Source organism: Sciurus vulgaris, assembly GCF_902686455.1.
Source record: "Sciurus vulgaris genome assembly, chromosome: 11".
NCBI lineage: Eukaryota > Metazoa > Chordata > Mammalia > Rodentia > Sciuridae > Sciurus > Sciurus vulgaris.
In genome coordinates, this window is record NC_136472.1 from 120,765,800 (window position 1) to 120,784,898 (window position 19,099).

The 19,099-nt window shown below is 52.4% G+C and overlaps 1 protein-coding gene across 4 annotated transcripts in view; it reads left to right on the forward strand.

The window, feature by feature from the left end:
• The first annotated feature begins 473 nt into the window (after nucleotides 1–473).
• The window catches only part of PKNOX2 (PBX/knotted 1 homeobox 2), a 269,434-nt gene continuing 250,808 nt past the window's right edge, over nucleotides 474–19,099 (forward strand). For 2 of the 4 annotated variants that reach the window (XM_079102832.1, XM_079102843.1), the window contains exon 1: nucleotides 474–557. The gene's annotated coding sequence lies outside the window, so the exon portion shown is untranslated. The remainder of the gene's footprint in view (nucleotides 558–19,099) is intronic. The other 2 variants (XM_079102838.1, XM_079102837.1) reach the window with 2 other exon arrangements.

Genomic DNA, 19,099 nt, shown 5'->3' on the forward strand with positions numbered 1-19,099 from the left:
GAGGCCAGCCAGGCAGGAATGGGGGGGGGGGGGGGGAGTGGTGATAGAGGGAAGGATTTCTTGCCAGTTTCAAGTTTCATATTTTCTGGGGAGTTCTCTTGAGGTTCACAGAAAATTTCACCTCATCTCGGTCTCCTCAGCACGGGATGTCCTGGAATTCTTCCCCGGGTTCGTTAAGAAGGACTTGGCATGGGTGGGTGCGCCCTAAATCCCCGGGGATCCTCTATTCGCCCCATCAGAGGCAACCTCAGGGTTTAAGGCTTCTTCCCCAGCGCGGTTCTGCCTCCCCGCCAGCAGGAGCGGGCCGGCGCCTGACGTGTAAGCAGAGCCTCCAGTAGAGGGAGACACTCCAGCGGCTCCTCGACTCGCAGGCGGCCGGGGCCCGGAGTGGGTGGGGGTGATGGGGGGGTGGGGAAAAAGGGGGAGTGGGGAGAGGGGAGGTGTGCGAGGGGGGGGCTCCGGGGGGCGGGTCCCTGAGCCGCTGACGTCCCAAGCAGTGCTGGGAAGTATAGGCTGTGTTGTCACGCCGGTGTCAGTCTGATGAAGATTGGCATCAGGTAAGCTGTCATTCATTTCCATGTCAGAGACGCTTTTGCAGGCGGCGGCGGCGGCGCGGCGGCGGCGGCTGCTGCTGCGGGCGGCTGCCTCAGAGCGCGTGTGTTTTATTCCAGTCCCCAAGCCAGAGTATTATTCATTGCGACAGGGCAAGGAGGAGAGAGGGAGAGAGGGAGGCAGCAGGGAGGAGAGAGAGGGAGGCAGCAGGGAGGAGGGAGGCAGGGAGCAGAAAGGGACGGCGGGAGCGTGCAGAGAGAAGCTGGGGAAGCGCCGGGAGAGCGCGGAGCAAAGCAGCGCGAGGGGCGGCGAGGCCGGGCAAGGAGGCGGCGGGAGCCGCGCGGCCCGCCCGCGCTCCGGCCGGGCCAGCGCGCAGCCCCGCCGCCGCCGCCGCGTCGCTGGGCTCCAGCCGGTGGCCGGGCGCTCATTGTCCGCAGATGCGAGGAGCGGTGCTGCGGACCCGGACCGCCGCGGGCCCAAGATCCCGTAGCGGGTGGGCTGGAGGCTGTGTGCGGGGAGAGCCCGGAGACCCGAAAATAGGGACCAGTGCTCGGGTCAGAGCTCGGGCTCGGGCGGCACTGGGCTGGGCGCTCCGCGGGTGAGGCTGGGAACCGTGGGCCGGCTCTAGGTTCCTCTTTCTCCTGGCTCCGGGAGGCTTCTGGCCGGCGCTTACTCGGCGTCAACAGCCTGGAGCTGCCTTCGAGAGGCTGGAAGCGAGAGCAGCCCCATACTGGGGCCGGGTGGCTGGAGTCAAGGAGCGGCGGCTGCGTCCTCCCCAGCGGTGCCTGGCCTGGGTAGGCAGGGCGAGTGGAGGTTTGCAGGAGGATCAGTGGGGAGAGGGGAACACAAGTGTGGGGTCAGGGAAGCCGGGAACCGAGGGACCAAGCTCGGAGACCTTAGCCTGAGGAGGAGAGAGAATTTGTAGGGTCACCGGCTTTCTGCGGATTGTTGGGTGCTTTTTGGGAGAGGAGACGTAGGGGCCAGTGGCGAAGCTTGGAAATCGGGAAAGCTGCTGGCTCGAGTACTAGGGAATGAATTCGTTAAAGGGGGGACGGCAAGCGCCCAAGAACCGAGAGCTGAGGGGGATGGGGCAGGGTCCAGAGTCTGCCGCGCAAAGTTTGTGTTTCTTTCGGGTTAGGCGAGGGGGCTCTCCCGGCTCCCAGACCCGAGGAAGAAACCCGCGCCGTGGGCCGCTCTTTCTGAGGGTTCTTCACCGGAGATCCCGGGGTTCCCGCGCGGTGGGGAGACCCGGTTTGGGAATGGGAGGGGGGGTTGTAGGTCGGCCCCGAATTAGGGCTGGGCTTTAAGGTCGGCTAGAGTTTGGGTTATAGGATTCAAGCCGTTTTCAGAATCAGGATTGAAGGGCCGCTGAGTAGTGTACACACCGGCCAGAGCAGAGGGCTGGAGGTAGGAGTTGGGGGCCCCGAGTTAAATCCGAGGCTGGAATCGGAGGGACGGGTGGTGTTTTCAGGAATCAGTCACAGGATCACGACTCTTTATTGGGGTCCAGGCTATTGGAATCAGGGGAGGGTCGCGTGTTCGGGTCCTGAAGGTCCGCGGGTGGAAAAACGTTTAGGTAGGCGACGAAAGTAGTTGATCTGAGCCATGGCAGGCGAGCCCCGAATGTCCGCCGCTTCTCCCCGGACGCGAATCTGGAGGAGAGCATTTGGGGCGCACAAGATTCGGTCCTAGGAGAGAGATTCTGGGAAGCGGACAAATGAGGGGGCCGTCTGGGTGAAGCGACAGGGTGTCCTTATGGGGTTTGGAATAGATCTGAGGACCCTGTATTGGTGGCTCAGCGGGATTCCCTAGCCACTTCGGGTCTGCGGGTCTAGGCGACCGGGCGGGTGTTGGTGGCCCGAGGCTGCTGCGGCCTGCGATGCGGGGAAGGGGAAGCGCTAGCAGTGAGGTGCCACATTGGGCGGAGGAGTCGCGGCTGCGTCCCAGGGCAGGCCGGGCTCGAACTCTGGAGCTCAGATCTCAGCGCCTCCCGTTCTACTGGCAAGAGCTGCAGGGCAGCCTTCAAGCCCGACTACTGCTGCAATGTTTTGCTCCAGAGGGAGGAGGAAGTTAGGGTTTCCCTACCCTCACCCCACTTGTCTTCGGACTTCTCCAGAGTATCGGCTTTTAGAAATTAAACGCTCTCCAAACTGCTGGAACCCCAAAGTTTCTCATTTTAAGCAGATTTAAACGACTACCCCACCCACTAAAATCTGAGAAATGATACCGTTTAAACACAACACGATGTATTACCCAAAGCCCCAGCCCCTAGCTCTACCACTCACTCTGCTACTCTGGCCTTTCCGAGGCCCCAGGACCTTGGCGGAAATGTGCGTGTGCGTTTGTATGTGGGGGTGGGGCGGGGGGTGTTTTCCCTTTTTGGACTCAGGCGCTCCTACTCAAGCTGCATCCCCCTCGCTCTGGCCTAGCTCGAGGGTGTGTGGGGTGGGAAGTCCGAACCAGGAAGGGAGGCTATCCTCTAGTCAGGGAAAGAGTATGCTGGAGATGCAGTGGTGGGAGGGAAGAAGGTTTGAGATTTCCTCCTTGCAATCTTAAACCTCCCCTTCCAACCCCGCGCACCCCTTGTACCCCTGGCTGGGAGGGCCAAATGGCGCTTTGGGGACACAGAAGCAGCGCGACCCAGGAGTGGCCACCGCGGCCCGGGGCGCGGCGACCGCCGCGGCGGCAGAGCTCCAAGGCTGTTGTTTTTCAGGCTTGGAATTCGTGCGCTCTCTCTCCCGCCGAGAGCCTGGGGGGTGGGGAGGGAGCCGTGACCCCACGGAGACTCCCCGGTCACCGCCTCCCCTTTGTGAGCGCGAAAGGCATGAAAACCAAGAGAAAGAGGAGCTGCTCCGAATAAGGGCCAGGGGGTTACTGGAGAGAGATGGGCCCTGACCACCGTTCCCAGTAAAATGCCTCGTGCAAATTGCACTGAAGTGTACCCAACTTGAGACTGGCTGTTTTATGATCCTTTCTCGGAGTTTACTGCTCTGTGCTTTTAAGTCTATAGATTGCTTTAAGTTAATGAAAGTGCAGCTTTCAAAAGGGGCTTTTATTGTGCAGCAGTGACAAATCCAGTACCTCCCCTTTACTCTTCCAAAATGGGCCTGTTTAGCAAGAGGGAGCTTGCTGGAGTTCCCACATGAACAGGGCCTGGGGAGGGGGGCACCATGTGACAATGAGGATTAATAAAAGTCAATGCCCCAGTAATCCAGAAAGATGAGTTTACTTCTTTCCCAGTCCAGTTTCATCTGTGCATTCCTATATTGCTTGAGGGGCTCTCCCCTGGGTCTGGCTTTAAATGTTGCTCCCTGCTTCCCCAACAGCCCCCCTCCCACATTGCTTGAGGTAGGCCTGACCCCTTCAATTCAACCCAAACTGGATTTCAGGATTTCAGCCCCACTGCCAATTCAAACTGCAACTAAAATATTTACTTGGGCATTGGGGGAGGGGCTTTGCCTTGCATTCAGTAAGATAAATGTGTTTAAGCCCTGGGAACCTTGAGAAGGAACAAGGCAGTCTGTTTTTCAGTGCTTTTTCTTTTTTTCAGTCTGTTTGGCACAAAAGGTGAGATGACAAGGTTTTTTGACTAGATCCTAACACAGAAACTGCAGTGGGGCTGGGCTGTGGCTTTGACCGCATGTCATAACCATTTAAACTGTGGTTAGTTGTTCAAAGCTCAAAGCTTCTCCAAGCTGGGTTTCATTAACTCTACACCAGTTGCCTGGAAGTTCAGTAGCAATAAATTGTATAAACACATTTGAAGTAAGTTAGTGATGAAATAAGGAGAATTACTGTCTTGTGAGCGGAGAATCCTGAATTCATGGAGTTCTAGCTTAACTGGAAACATACCACCTCTCCCTCGGCCTTGAAGTTTATGGGTGCACCACAGTGTGTGTTCAATTTCTTTTTGCCATGTCCATCTTCAGCTGGGGACTGTAACTCATTAGAGACCAAGACATACCTAGAAAGCAAAAAGGCTGTGTTTTAAAGGGGTCTCTATTAGCCTGATTTAGGAACCAAACCCAAGCGATCAACCTGACTTCCTTACCCTTCCCGAATGCTGCACGCAACATAAACAGCCACAGAGAAGGGGCAAATTAGATTTTTAAATGTTAGAGGCTTAATAATACTGTGTTGTTAGCAACTGAAATTGTTTTTATTAAAGAAACAACCAATAAAATTTATGGGCTTCCAACATGTTGCAAGATTTCCTTGCTATTTATTTAGCTCTCCACCACCACCTTTCAGAAATTCTATCTCCAATTTCAGACTTTTGTTTCTGATTTATTTAATCCGGAGCACATTTTCTAAATTAGTTGGAGGAGGGTGAGAAGTGCTGTTATAAGTTTTGCTTTTTCCTATGCTGGGTGGCACAGGACTGGGATGCTGTAAGATATATATAAATGTGTGATGCAATTGCTGGAGGTGACTGCATGTGAAGCGAAGTGTCTGGATCAAACACAATGTAGATCCCAGGATGGAGAGGGAAGAAAGCGAAGCCACAGAGGAAAAACAGAGGAAGTTACATGGAAAATGAAATCATCTCGAGCCACCATGAGCCTTGAGTCTAGCCAACACACCATGCTTTGTATAAGACACTTCACATGAGATCCGTGACTTATTGAAGATTGAATTATATTGAGAAGCAGAATTTAGAGGGAGGAGCTGCGCTTGCTGGGATCTATCCAGGCAACATGGCCAGGATTGTTGCGATGGGGCTTTGCTAATTTAATTAAATCTAATACCTGATGGGGAAAGGAGAAAGGAGGGAGGGAAGTGGTCGGGTGATAATTGAGGCTGGCAGGTCAGCAGGCTGAGCTAGTCTGTAGACTGGAATTTGGGGGCCTGGGTGCTTTATGCCCTGTTACTGCCTGGCTGCGCGATTCCAGCGGGTCCTTCAAGCTGCTGGACCTTGCTTTCTTCATCTGTAAAGTGGAATGTAGCACATACAGTTCTCATTAAGCTACGAGGGGTGAAGGATGGGCATCAATCAAGCTCAGAACACACTTCAATAATAAAACAGGAGATAGAAGCTTCTCAGCAGCAAAGTCATGTTCTTCTGCGTGTTTTCTTTCCTTGCCTGGTTCCAGAGCCTGACCCACAACTCTCAGGAGTTCTTAAGACTTTGGTAAAGGAGCAGAACTCCCACCTTCCTTTAGGATTTGAAAACCATGCTGTGATTCCAGAAACCATCTGCACTTTACCAGGAGGGGCTATTATGGCTAAGTTGGGGGAATTGGCTTGGTTGTTCCCAGTTTTGCTACCTGGAATAGACTTCATGCCTCAGATGAACACAGAATCTGACTTCTCAGAGATGCCAGCTCCTTCTCTTAATGCCACTGGGAACAGAGGCCTAGCCCTCACTGGTGTGTGACATCTGGTGGGGTCGCGGGGGAGGGGTGCTGATCTGGAGCTAGCCACAGCCTGAACTTCACTTAGCTGTCTCCAAACTGGCAGATCAAAGCAGACTCTGGGCCAGAAAGCCTGAGCAATTACACCCAGCACTTCTACAAAAGTGTACATGCACTTGTAGACTCCTTCAATTCCGGAGCCTGATTTTTAGAAGTGAGCCCTGAGACAGACTGGAAATGTGGCTCCAGTGGAATGCTTGTCTTTAATTTTCCCTAGTCCATTGGGGAAAGTTCCTTGGAGGTGATTTTTCCCTTTATACACCCTTCCCAGTCTGTTGCAGGCAATATCTGAGTCTCCATTTTGATCCGGAGTGAGGGTCAGGAGGGGGCAGAGAGACACTGGATGGGGCGGAGGGGGTGAGGTCAGAGTCCTACCCCAACTCTTACAGAACCCCCAGGAGTGACGGAGTACCAAGCTCTAGGACAGCTCAGTTCATCTTGTGCCGGAAAATGGGGCTTGGGAAGAGCTTGCTGCAAACGTGTCCTCTTCAGGGGGATCTGCTGTTTGGCTTGGGTGTCCCACCACAAGCCCTGCCTGCCTGGGTTTCTAATTACAAGAAGGACGTTTCTGCTAAGACCTATCTCACTAAAAACACATCCCTGTGTGTAATAAGAAACCCTAAACCAGGCAGGATATTTTAAAACTGAAGCAATGAAGATTAGATTAAGTCTCCACCAAAGAACTTCGTTCTCGTATTATTTTTGGCTGGAATGTGGAGAAAAGCAGCTGGCCCTGGGGCCCAGGGCAGACTCTTGAGGGTTCGGATGGGGCCAGAGTGGGTGGCGTAAATGTTAGTTCTTTGCTTGGTAGGAATGTGGCCAGTTTCAGGGAGACTCAGTCAGAGTGGTGGGGGGGACCAGTGGAGATGAAGGGGGGCTATCATAGGGAAGGGTCAGATCCAGATGGGTCACAAAGTGGTGACAGACAGCAGGTCATGGAGCACCGTGAAGGCTTTTAAATCATGCACCTCATTAGGACCTAATTGTTGGTGTTCAACTTGTGCTTCCACTCTCACCCCTATCCCACACCCAGCAAATACAGCCATTGTCCCCGTGGCCTTTGAAGGAATCTTCATATATTGGGTCCTTTTGGGATGGAGAAGTGACAGCTCAGAAATCTGGCATTGCAAGCCCTGGTCCTGCCCTCAGGGGAGAGGTAGCGTGGCATTCATTCACTCTTTCATTCCTTCGCTCGGCACATGTTTATCTTCTCTGTGCTTGGCACTGTCCTAGGCATTGAGGACACAGCAACCAAACCAAATGGAACAAGTACCATGACCAGGAAGTCTGTCCTCCAGGGACTTGGCTGCTGTGGGATAGCAGGGTGTACAGTCTCTAGCGTAGGACAAAACTGCATTCAGAGCCTTGCTCTGCTGTTTATTATTGTATGAATTCAGACAAGTTGCTTAACATCTTTGACCCAGTCTCCCATCTGTAAATTGGGAAATAAAGGCATGTAGTTCGTAGGATCGTGGAGCAGCATCTATAAGTACCTGGCACCGTATCTGGTGCCAAAGGGGGGTTCATCCTGGTTCTCTCTCCTCCCCCATCTTATTTTGGAGTGGATAATCCAGTGGGTGGATGCCTAGCTCCTTTCTCTTTTTGCTGACCTGGGTCCTTTCACAGGTCACTAGCACCTTCAACAAGGGTTGAACACACAGCCAGTCCATGCTGGAGGAAGGGTGCTAGGGACTGGGAAGTGGGGGTCGCGGGGGGTGCAGCGCTGCACATCCCAGCAGGGGCTGCTGTAGAAAATAGATGCATAGATGCACAGACCCCAGGGACAGTTGGGAGTGAGGAAAGTTTGGGAATAATGGTGATAGAGGGGCACAGATACAGCACAGACACAGGAGAGGTGATGTGCAATCATACCGAGGTAAAAAAAAAAAGGCTCCTATCCATTGTTAAACAAAGGAGACAAAAACAGGAATAATCAGGACAGAGCGGTGTTAACCAGGGCTGCCTTCTGAGAGGAGGCGAGCTCTCAGTGCCTGGAGGGCTGGCCCAGAGAGCTGGAGGGGGCGGGCTGAAATCTGAAACTCCCCAGATTTCTCTGGGCTTTCGTGGGTATTGTGGGGAGCAGCCTGCACTAGACAGAAGAGCCAATCCCAGGTGACCAGAAGTCACTGCCCCAGGAATACCACTCAGGCCTCCTTGCTGGGACCAGCTTCTCTTGCCCATGGAAGTCTTTCTGAGGGGACATTTGCATGTTGACTTCAATGGCCACACCTAGGTTGGTGAGTTAGTGAATGAGGCAAGCAAGCTCCTTTTATTGCTGGCAATTGCACAACTATCTTAGCTAGTAGCATCCCTGCTTTACCTCAGTAGAGAGAACAGAGGCTACAACTGGCCCTCTCTCTGCCAGGGACCATGAAGCTGATCAGTGTGGTTGGGAAGGTGAAGGGAATAGGGGTCAGATCTAGGAGCCAGAGAATAGGCTCCACCTTGGACTTGGGTGTTGACAGGCTGTGTGACCTTCAACAAGTGACTTGCCCTTTCTGGATGTCAGTGTCCTCACTTATCCAACGAGGAGCTCCATCTCGCTCTCAGAGGTCTGATTAACTCAAAGTTCTACAATTTTGTCTGCTCCCAAATGGATTGCTGCATGAACAGGGAACACTGAACAGCCCCCACCAGGACAAATCCAAGCAAAGAATCATATAATAGCCGCAGAGACAGAGATGCAGGGCTTGGACCCTGGTTTGCTCCCTGACTTGTCTCCAGGGATCTTAAGGTCAGTGGGAGGGGAGGGAGTGGATTTGACTCTTCCTGTTGGCCTTCCTGGGGCAAATAGTTGGGTCTCCCAATAATGGGGTTGGCTCTGTGGGGCACCATTTTCAGGTTGAAGACTCATTGTCTTCTTTCTAAAAGGCAACATTTGGTTCTTTTGTTGAGACAGTATGGCGCTGAGGAAGGAGCACAGGCCTTGGAGTCAGATTCTGAGTTTTGACCCTTCTTCTCCTACTACTAAGCTGTGTTTCCTTGGCCACATCCCTTAACCTCTCCGAGCCTTAGTTTTCTTAGTTATAAAGTGAATAATAATAATAACAATAATAATAATACCAAGCACACATTGTATACTTGTGAAAACTCTAGAAGAAAACATGTAAAACTGTTTGGCACATCGTAAGCTCAAGGTGAATGCTAGTTTTCATTCCCCACCCTTCTCCCCCATTTTTTTTTTGAACCCAGGGGTGCTCTAACATTGAGCTCCATCCTCAGCCCTTTTTAAAAATTTTATTTTGAGACGGGATCTCAGTAAGTCACCTGGACTGGCCTGGAACTTGCAAGTCTTCCTGCTTCAACCTCCTAGTCTCTTCCCAGGGATTACAGGTATACGCCTCTGTGTGCTGCCTAAGAATCTTCTTTTTTTTTTTTTTGCGGTGCCGGGGTCGAACTCCGGGCCTTGAGTTTGCAAGGCAAGCACTCTACCGACTGAGCTCTATCCCCAGCCCTAAGAATCTTCTTTAAAGGAACCAACCCAACTTACCTTCCCTCTTACCCATACTTTTTTCTTGGCACATGCTGGGGACAGCTACTGTCTGCTAAGGAAACCCAAACCTGGAAGATCCGCTTTTTAAATTTCCACAAGGCCTTCAGTCACCGTGGGGCTGGGCTGGCCAGGCCCACAGGCAGGGGGAGAGTTAGGAAGGAGGTGTGGGAGTGGCAGAGCCCAGTGGGGACTGGTCTACCTGTCCATGTTGGAAGGTGGACCCTTGGGGTGGAGAGAGCACCCGGGGGCCTGTGTCCAGGGTCGTCAGCTCACCATCCTACAGACTTCAGTCCTGACAGACATTACGGGGGTTTAGCCCATTTGTAGTGCATCTAGTCCTTATTAGGGGAGTTGGGAGGGTGTAGTCCCCCTCATTCCAGGGTAGCACAGGGGGTCTATGGTGGAGTAGGAGAGAGCGATCCCCACACAGAGCTTCCTCTATCGTCCTCTGCCCAACATTGCTATCGAGCTACTTGATCCCAAGTCCTGGGCTAGGTCTGAACTGGAGAACCCATCCTGTGGTTGTGACTTCTAGCTCCAGGCCCAGGAACAGGGAGACAGGGCCCCGAGAGTCAGGCTGTGTGCCCGGGGTTCTGTGGTGGTAAGTGCTTGTTCTCCATCCTGTGCCTCCTGGGGACCATCCATCGGTCACTCAACAGGATGGCCCGAGCCTGCCATCCACTGATGCCCAGTGTTGTCCTCTGTGGACCTCTCTCTGCTCCTCCTACATGCGAGAGAAGACCAAACAGATGCACATCAAATGGGAAGAAGCTGGGTGGCCTTGCATATCACATGGCTTCTCTGAGGCCCGGCTTCCTCATTTCATGTGATGAGGAGGTTAAGTTGGATGGTCTTCAAGGTCCCTCTGGGTCTGCTCTGTGGCCTAGCCATGCTAACGTGTGTGCTGTGTGGTCCAGGAGGCCCCATGAGTTTGGAGAAGATGGTGGGACACTCAGGAGCTCTTCTCCTGACCCCTCTCCACTTGCTTCCTTCCTGCTCTGGGAGAGGGTGGCTAGACTCATAGTAGGGCTGCAGCTGCTGAAGCACTACTGACTTATAAGACCATCTTTGGAGGAAAGCCAAGGAGCCTGATGGATCCCTGCAGCCTTCCCAGGAGCCTCCTCCCGGAGAACGTAACTTTGTTTCTTGTACCTGTGTGCCTCCGCTCTGGAGGTCACCCCATTCCTTTCATTGTTGCCTCTGAGTGGCATTGAGACAGGGATGGCTAACTCCTCGGATTTCCAGATTGTCAGGGAAGCCCCCTTCTGAGCTGGACATCTGGTTTCCTGGAATGTGTTTTCAATGTCATTTCCACTGGATTCCAAGAGGACCTCTTCCCAGGGGAGTGGTCTTCACTGCTGGCAGGGCAGAGGGGAAATCCCAGACACTCTGGTGGCACAGAGTCCCAGAGCTGGTGTCTCTGTCAAACCCTGGTGGAGCTGGGCTCCGGCGGGGGAGGAGAGGGGCAGGAGTTTTCCTGAGCTCTGGGATTGCCAGGCAGCTGTGCAGGACCTCCAACATGAAGGCCACAAACCCGTGGAGGCTCTTTGCCTATCTTCTGCCTCCTTACGTGACCCTGGGCCGGGAGCTTGCAGCCCTGTTTTACTGAGTCACCACCACAGATCTGAGGAGGAAAGTGGGGTTCAGAGAGGGAAAGAGAATTGCCCAAGGCACACGGTGGAGTTTTGTGTGATTCTGGGTCCTGTGATCCTTCTGGGTCCAGAGAGCTTGCTGACTGCTCCAGAGAGTTGTGCATTTGGGGGGAAGTTCCTGAGCTGCATCGTCTCTTTTTTCCCACCAGAGACCACAGGCTCATGGGGTGTAAGATCTAAGGTTCTGGCTTGGGTGGGTTGTGGGTGAAGAGACTGCGTGTGACAAGGGCCTGTGGAGGCAGGCAGTGGAGAAGCCAGAGGCTTGGGCCTGAGCCTCCACTGTGTGACCATAGAAGCTGGCCTCTTCCTGCTCCTCAGGCTTCTGGTGGTTAATAACACCTCCTGTCAGGGCTGTGGAGAAGATCAGCGAGTTAACGTGTGTGGATGTGCTGTACACGTTGTGCAAACGTAAACGACAGCGCCTACACAGCGCCTCGCGTGTAATATCTGGGGGAGAAACTGGTTGGCACAGACTATATGTTTCTTATTAGTTTAAAATAGAGCACACACAAATACTCACTCTCAGCGCGATGACAACCGTGCTGAAGTGATTAAAAGCTGGCAGGATGGCTGTCCACGCTGCCCCGTGGCTGGGGTATGAATGGCTCCCCTGGGTTCCCTGAGCACTTGGTGACTTTTCAGATTCCAACTCAGAGTCCGCCCTGGATTGTGTGTCTGCTCTGTGCCCTGGTGGCTCTCTCTGATGTTTTCCGTCCGACTCTGCTGGAGGGCCGGGGTGGGAGGACAGAGAGGCTGGCCTTGGCGTCTTCCCTGCTGGTGGCTAACATTTGGTAGAGTTTTCCTGAGCAGCTCCCAAAGGTCCCAGAGCTATGACTGTGAACTCGAGAGAGGGGCTTCCTGCCAGTGGGGCTCAGTGTGTCCATCCGGGAGAAAGACATTCCCTACCGTGCTTGGTAGGGAAGAGGGTAGATAAATCATGGAAAGAGCCGTGGAGAAGTCCAGGAAGCCGGGAGAACACAGGCAGGGAGTGTAGCCTACTGGGGGTCTTGAAGGGCATCCCTGAGGGAGCGAGGCTGAGTGGGGCTGTGAAGGAAGAGTTGCTGGGTCAGGGTGGGGCCGGGCTGACCTGCTGCAGGGCTTTCTTTCCCTGATGAGGCCCTTCTTCTCAGGGAAGGAGTTGGCCAGCCCCTCCATCCCTGGGAGCTCCTTTTCCCTCCCAGGCCAGGGCAGAAGCAGGTGAGTGGGAGCCAGCTGGGTAGCCAGTGAGTCTGCTCCCACCTGGTCTTTGTTGCCTTATGTAGTACAGTAGTTGCTCTTCCCACACCCACTTCCCTGTGGTCCTCCACCCCACGCTTCTCTGAGAGCAGAGCTTATAAGAAGAGCCAGACATCCCTGTGTCCGGGTCCTGTGGTTCATGGCAGCGACTCAAGAGGCGGAGGTAGGAGGGTTGCAGGTTTGTAGGCCTGCCTGGGTGACTTAGTGAGATCCTGTCTCAAAATAAAACATAAAAAGGGCTGGGGGTGTAACTTAGTGGTGGAGCACCTCTGGGTTCAATCCCCAGTACCAAAAATAAATAAATAAATAAACATGCACATAAATAAATAAAAAAAATATGGACATTCCTTCCCTGTTCCTCCTGCAGTCTGTTAGGGGCCTGATGGTACCCAGGGTTCCAGGCAACGTTCACATTTGCGTCCTACCTGTCTGTGACTCTGATTTCTAGAAAGCCCTAAGGGGCAGCATCTGAGAGGTGGGCAGCAATGACTCAACTGTCCATTCCCAGCTCTGGCCACAGAAGGACTGTATTTATGAGAAGAAAGTCCTGGGCAGAACTGGCCCCTTCTCTTAGGGGCCAACTTGACATTTTCTTGTTGTGGGAAGGCCAGGTCTGTGTCTTCCTTTAGGAAATGCTGAGGACCGTTTGTGGATATTTTGCAGTTTCTTAATTTAGAGGGCAGTGAGGAGAGGCAGGGGGGGAGGCTCAGGAGAGACTGAAGGGCCAAGTCGCTGGGGCTGTAGGGTGCCAAGGTACACAGCTAGCAGAAGGATAGCTGATGGCCCCTGGGCCAAGATTCAGGGCCTCCCTCCATTAGCAAAGGGCACCTGCTGTCGGGTCAGGAAGGTGGCAGTAGTGCCCGGCCCCTACCTCGTGCTGGCTATGTGATCTGGGGCGACTTCCTAACCTCTTGGAGCTTCAGTTTCTTTCCTTTGTGAAACGGGGACAATGATGTCTCTCAGTAGGTGTTCAATGAGGTAACACAACCAGAGCCTGGTCTGGCCTGACCTCTGGCAGGTGTCTGTCGTGGGCCTTTCCTGTCTCCTTCCCTCTCCCGACGGTGCTGGCCACCGACCCCAGAGCCCCTTCAGAGTGGGAGGCAGCGGGCGTGGGGAGTAGGAAGGCCATGCTGTGGGCCTCTCCCAGGAGCACAGCTGGGCTGACCAGCTGGGGAAGCCTGAGCAGGATGGACGTTGACGTCAGAGCTGCTGGGGTTTCCAGAAGCAGGGACGCACACCGCTGGGCGTCTTGGGAGAACCAGGACAGCGTCGGTGGCTGCAAGGACGGCTGTGAGGCAGAGTCTCTGAAACAGGGGACAGGAAGGGAGGGAGGGAATGGCATGTCTGAAGTACCTGCCACGTGCTTGACGTTGAGCTTGGTATTTTAACCCTCAGGATTTGATTCTTTTAGTTTTTTTTAGTTGTAGATGGACACCATGCCTTATTTATTTATTTTTTTATGTGGTGCTGAGGATCGAACCCAGTACCTCGCACTACCACTGAGCTACAACCCCAGCCCTCACAATTTGATTTCATGCATTTATAAGCATAAAATTTAAAGTCAAGCAATCTTAGAATTAGAAAGAGCATGAGAAAACTTCCTTCCATCTCTCCCTCTGTATTTGGGGAAACTGAAGCTGAGAGGGAGCAGTAACTTGTCTAAGGACACACAAGAGATCAGTGGCAGGGCTGGGTTAGAAACGGACCAGGCTGCTGGCTGTGGTGGCCCGTGTTTGGACTCCTGGCAACTTGGGAGACTGAGGCAGGATGATTGCAAGTTCAAATGAGCCTGGGCAACTTGGCCAGACCCTGTCTCAAAAAATAAGAAGGACTGGGGATGTGGTTCAGTGGTAAAGAGACTCTGGGCTTAATCCCTAGTATACCCTCCACCAAAATAAAGAAACTGCACAGGCCAGTGCAGCTGAGGCCCTGAGGAAAGAGCAGACACTGGAGTCAGAAAGACTGGCTTTGCCTACAGACACTGCTGCGGTATGACCAGGAAACCTGCTTGCCTCCTGAGACTCGGCTCTTCTCTGTATGATGGGACAGTAATTCTCAAGTGGCAGACACGGCAGTGAAAGGAGACGGCCGCATGAAGAGCCCAGTGTGGCATCAGGGCTCAGGCAGCGTGGGTCCTTTTCCTCTCTGTCTCACCCTCCTTCCCCCATGGCTCTGGTTGAGCCCCCGTGGCCACCAAAGCACCCGGGGCTGCCCTGCACCTGCCAGGCATTGTCTTGATGCTGGGGCTGGGGAGGCGGGCCAGGCTGGATGCAGCCTCTGTCCTCATGGGGTTATGTGAAGAAGAGAGGTGTGACATTAAAAAAAAGTAGACTGTGAGGATGTAAGGGTAACCAGAGCTTCGCAGGGAAGAACCTGGAACTATGGGAACATTAAGTAGGAAGATGTTATTTGGAGAGAGCAGGAGAGGTCTGAGGAGGTGAGGAGCTGCTGGGAGACGGGGTATACCTGAGGAGAGGTGGAGGCAAGCACGTTCCGGGCAGGGGTGGTAGGTTTGAAGGGGCTGTGGGAGAGGAAGGAAGCCACTTTTGAAAGGGCTGATTGACAGCTGGGGCTGGGCAGAGTGATGGGGAGGGTGGGGGCTCGGAGCTCCTGGGAAGAGCTTGGAAGACAATGCGAGGAGCCTGCCTCTGGCCCAGGCTGCACCTCTGGAGAGGGGTGGGCGAACCCAGTGTGAGATTCTGAAGCGGAGGTCAGGCTGAAGCTTGGTATAGGCTTGAACGGAGAAACAGATGTCTCCCAGCCTCCAAACGAAAGTAATAGCAATAAAAATCGTAAATCAATTACAGGTCCAAGACGGAGGGAGGAGTTCCACTGAGTAAATGGATAAGGTATTTTTGCCCTGTTGTATGTAAACAGTGTCAAATTCATTAATTCTGAAACTTAGAAAGTTTGGGTTCATAACTGAATAAAAGTCAAAATCCTTACCGTGACTGAATCTCTACCTCTCTGATTCCTGTCATTGTATCCTCACTCTCTCGGTGACAACCACATGAACCTTCTGACTGCCTTCTTCTAACTGAAACAAATCATGTGTGCTCCTGCCTCAGGGCCTTCACACATGCTTTTCCCTCAGCCCATGAGTGCCCTTCCCCCAGGTACCTGTATGGGAGCACTTTGGCTTTTTCTAGATTTCCACTCAAATGTTATCTGGTCAGTGAATCCTTCCCTGCAGGCTCTACCTAAATTGAAATTCCTTGGATCTCCATGCTCATCTTTCTTTTTCTTCAGAGAAAATCATCAGATTTTCTTTCTCTCTTTACTCTGTTATAAGCCAGAATAGTAACTGGCTATGGTAAAAACCCAAGCAGTGTTTGTGGAATAAAATGATGTTCTAAGTTCATTCAAAAGAAATTTCCTTTTCTCTGAAGTTAAATGATGGAATGTCAGAACTGGAGGAACTAAGTCATTGGTCTTCGAGCAACTCTTTCATTTAACAAGTGAGTGAACAGAAGCCCAGAGAGGTCAAGGGGCACAGAGCCAGGATGTGAACTGGGACCTCTGGGATTCACTCCATGATGCTTTCCATGAAGCTTTGGATTATCTGCATGACACTGCTCCTGGGGAAAGAAGGGTTTGCCCTGTGGGTGCTGGCTTCCTTGAATTCTGTTCCTGACCCCACGTGACCTGGGGGCCGTAATTTCATCCTAAGATTTCCAGGGCTGCTTTCCATCTCACCTGTAGGAAAGTTCGGGGCCATCTTGGGGAATGTGGGTAAAGACTACTATTGGCAACAGACAGGAGGACACACTTTTCTCCCTGACACTAGGAGGTGAAATGAACAAACTGTCATTGTTAAGATCAGTCCCCAGGAAATGGTGACTGAACTCCAGAGTGGTGTGAGTGTCAAGAAGCATCAGACTCTGACCTGCATGTCAGAAACTTCTTATCTAGCTACGGAGACCCCGCTCACTAATGTTGCTGTTAACATTAAGAAATAATAGCACCTGGGGCTGGAGTTATGGCTCAGTGGCATGTGTGAGGCCCTGGGTTCCATACTCAGTGCCACGTATAAATAAATAAAAGATCCATTGACAACTAAAAAATGTTTAAAAAACAAGAAATAATAACAATAAACATTTATTGTGTGCTTACTCTTTACCATATGCTATTCTGCATACTTTATTCCTATTAACTCATTTTAATTCTTGCAACCCTTATATGAGGTGGATGCCCTACTTGATTAACTGAGGCACAGAGAGGTTAAGCATCCTATTTCAAGTCACACAGCTGATTTGTGGAGGAGCTGAGATTTGAACCTATTGGGCCTCTTACCAGTGCCCATCCTTCTATCCATTAAGTTAAATAATGGTACAAGAGAAGAGTGCAAGATGCATCGTGAGACAGAAGTGGGATGCCAAGCAGGGAGCTGCAGGCTGGAGAGGTCAGGATGGAGAGGTTGCTACCTATAGGATGTAGAGGATTTGAATAGCAGGAGAGAGGCTGTGCCCCCTTGGTCTTGCACCCTCAGGTAGAAGGGAAGGGTGGCTAGGGGGTCTGGTGAGGCCTGTGGCAGGGATGAGTGCCCTTCTTCCGTGGTACAAGCGTCTGGAGGTGAGGTACATGACCAGCTGCCAGTGAGGGCTGGGAGGGGGACTCGGCACTGGCCTGACCTCCCTGCCCCATAGAGAGCATTCCCCAAAACAGACCAGAGTTCAAACCCCCTGTCTGCTGCTTCCTCAGCTTGACTTTGGCCAAATGTCTTAATCTGCGTCTCAGGGTCCCCATGGGCTTGTGTCACCAGAGCTGTCTCAGGTTTGGGTGAGGCCCTAAGGATCTGGGCTCTGAAATGTTTAGAGAACTTCAGGGAAAACTGTCTGTGGTCTCCAAGATGGCGGCTGCTCCACTGTGAAATGGCTGGGAGCCCCTCCTATGGTGCAGGAGTGTTTGGTGGGGCAACGTCTTTAAGAAATCTGGCCCACTTGACTTCAGCTATGACCACCTCCTCTCTTCTGTCCACTCCCTCAACCCGGGCTGGCTACTCGTGCTCTCATTTTGGAACTGGGATGCAGAGAGGTGTCTTGGGTTGTGTAACCTGGTCCTTCGGGGATGAGCTGGGGGACAGGCCTCAAGCCATTCTTTGCTCAGAAGGAGCCACTGATCCCTCTATTATATTTGCAGTCTACAGATATATTTGTTTCCTTTTGGAGTCGCAAAGCACAAGGAGGCCTCAGTCAGAGGGTGGCCAACCATCCCAGTGTGTCCAGGTCCAGAAGGTCTTAGCACTGCGAGTCTGTGTTGGGGGCCCCTCGGTCAGGGGAACCTGGGGCAGGGTTCACCCTACCTGTCAGCCAGGAGGAAGAAGAGGTCATGAGACTGGGGGCGTGCCCACTCAGCTATCCTGTTCTTGCCTCCATTTGGCTTCTCACTCCCAGTGATAGCAGAAGCCAGGGAAGGCCTCACTGAACAGTAGGTCTTTGGCCTCGGACAGAGGAGAGTTCAAATCCCATCTGGGCACTCTCAGCTTGACTTTGGACAAATGTCTTAAGTTGAATCTCAGGGTCCTCATTGAAAGTGGGGGGCTATAATAACTACATCGTGTTTCCGTCTGGGGACTTCAGTGACTTAAGGCATAGAAGTGCCTGTCATATAGTAGGTATTCCAGTAACAGGCTAAGCCATGGGAGCCTTTACTTTTATTCCCCATGCTGGGGACAGGATAGGCTGAAGTGACTGCTTTCACCCAGCCTAGCTCCATGGCGTTTCCAGAGCTGGCCGTGGCTCCAGAAAGGGGCCTGGGAAGGACCCTCGGTTCTGTTGTGGCAAGAGATAAAGATAGGTAACTTGCTTTTGTCCCTGCCCTTGAGGTGCACCCTGATGGCCAGACCCCTGGGCCTCTACATGCGTCTTTTTCCTCTTTCTCTGACTCCTTGGTCTTTCTGTGAAATAGGAAGCCTCATGACTAGAGTCCATGAAGCTTGGAGGAGAGATGGTGGAGAACCTCGGGTCTAATTTAACCTTCTCTGAGATGGGGACCTTGGGGCCCAGGGAGGCAGTGACCCATCTGAGGTTCCAGCAATGGTCCACACCCGGATCTCCCAAGCTTGGGCACAGAGCACCTCCTGGTCCAATAGCCTGGGGAATCCTTTAAGCCCCGGGAGACATAATACATGGTGGATGCAGAAAACAACAACTCTGTTTTCTGACTGCACATTTTCTGCTTCGAGGATTGTTGGTGATACACGTTAAACCACTGGCCAGTCACTCTCTGCCATTTTAGCCTATTTCCGGGTCACCTTTTCCTATGGGGGTGAGCTGTGTTCATGAGACATTGGCTCCATTGTAAAGATAAATGAACTTTCTTAATCTACTCTTTTTAATGGGCACACTAAACTCAGAAGATATACACCATTTCCAAAGATGTTCTAAAAGTCACAAAAAATAGGTGATTTTTTTTTTTTTTTTTCATATCAGCTCTTTTCCTGGATTAGCCACAACCGCAATTGACCTGAAAGAGCCAGGGGCATCTACAGATTTCGTTCACACAGTGAATGGGGTGTTCATTAAGTGCCAGAATGGGCAGAGACAGGTCCATCCAGCGTGGAGGACATGAATGGGCTATTACTCTGAGCCAAATGCGTTCTTTTTCCTGTGGGGTTTTCCTCTGTGGCCTGCAGACCCTCCATTTGCCTCAAATATATTTTCAATTTATTTAGCACCTACTGTGTGCTAGCAACCAGAGGATGACAAGATTTGCTCTCTATGTGAAGGAGCATATAGTTTCAGTGAGGAAAT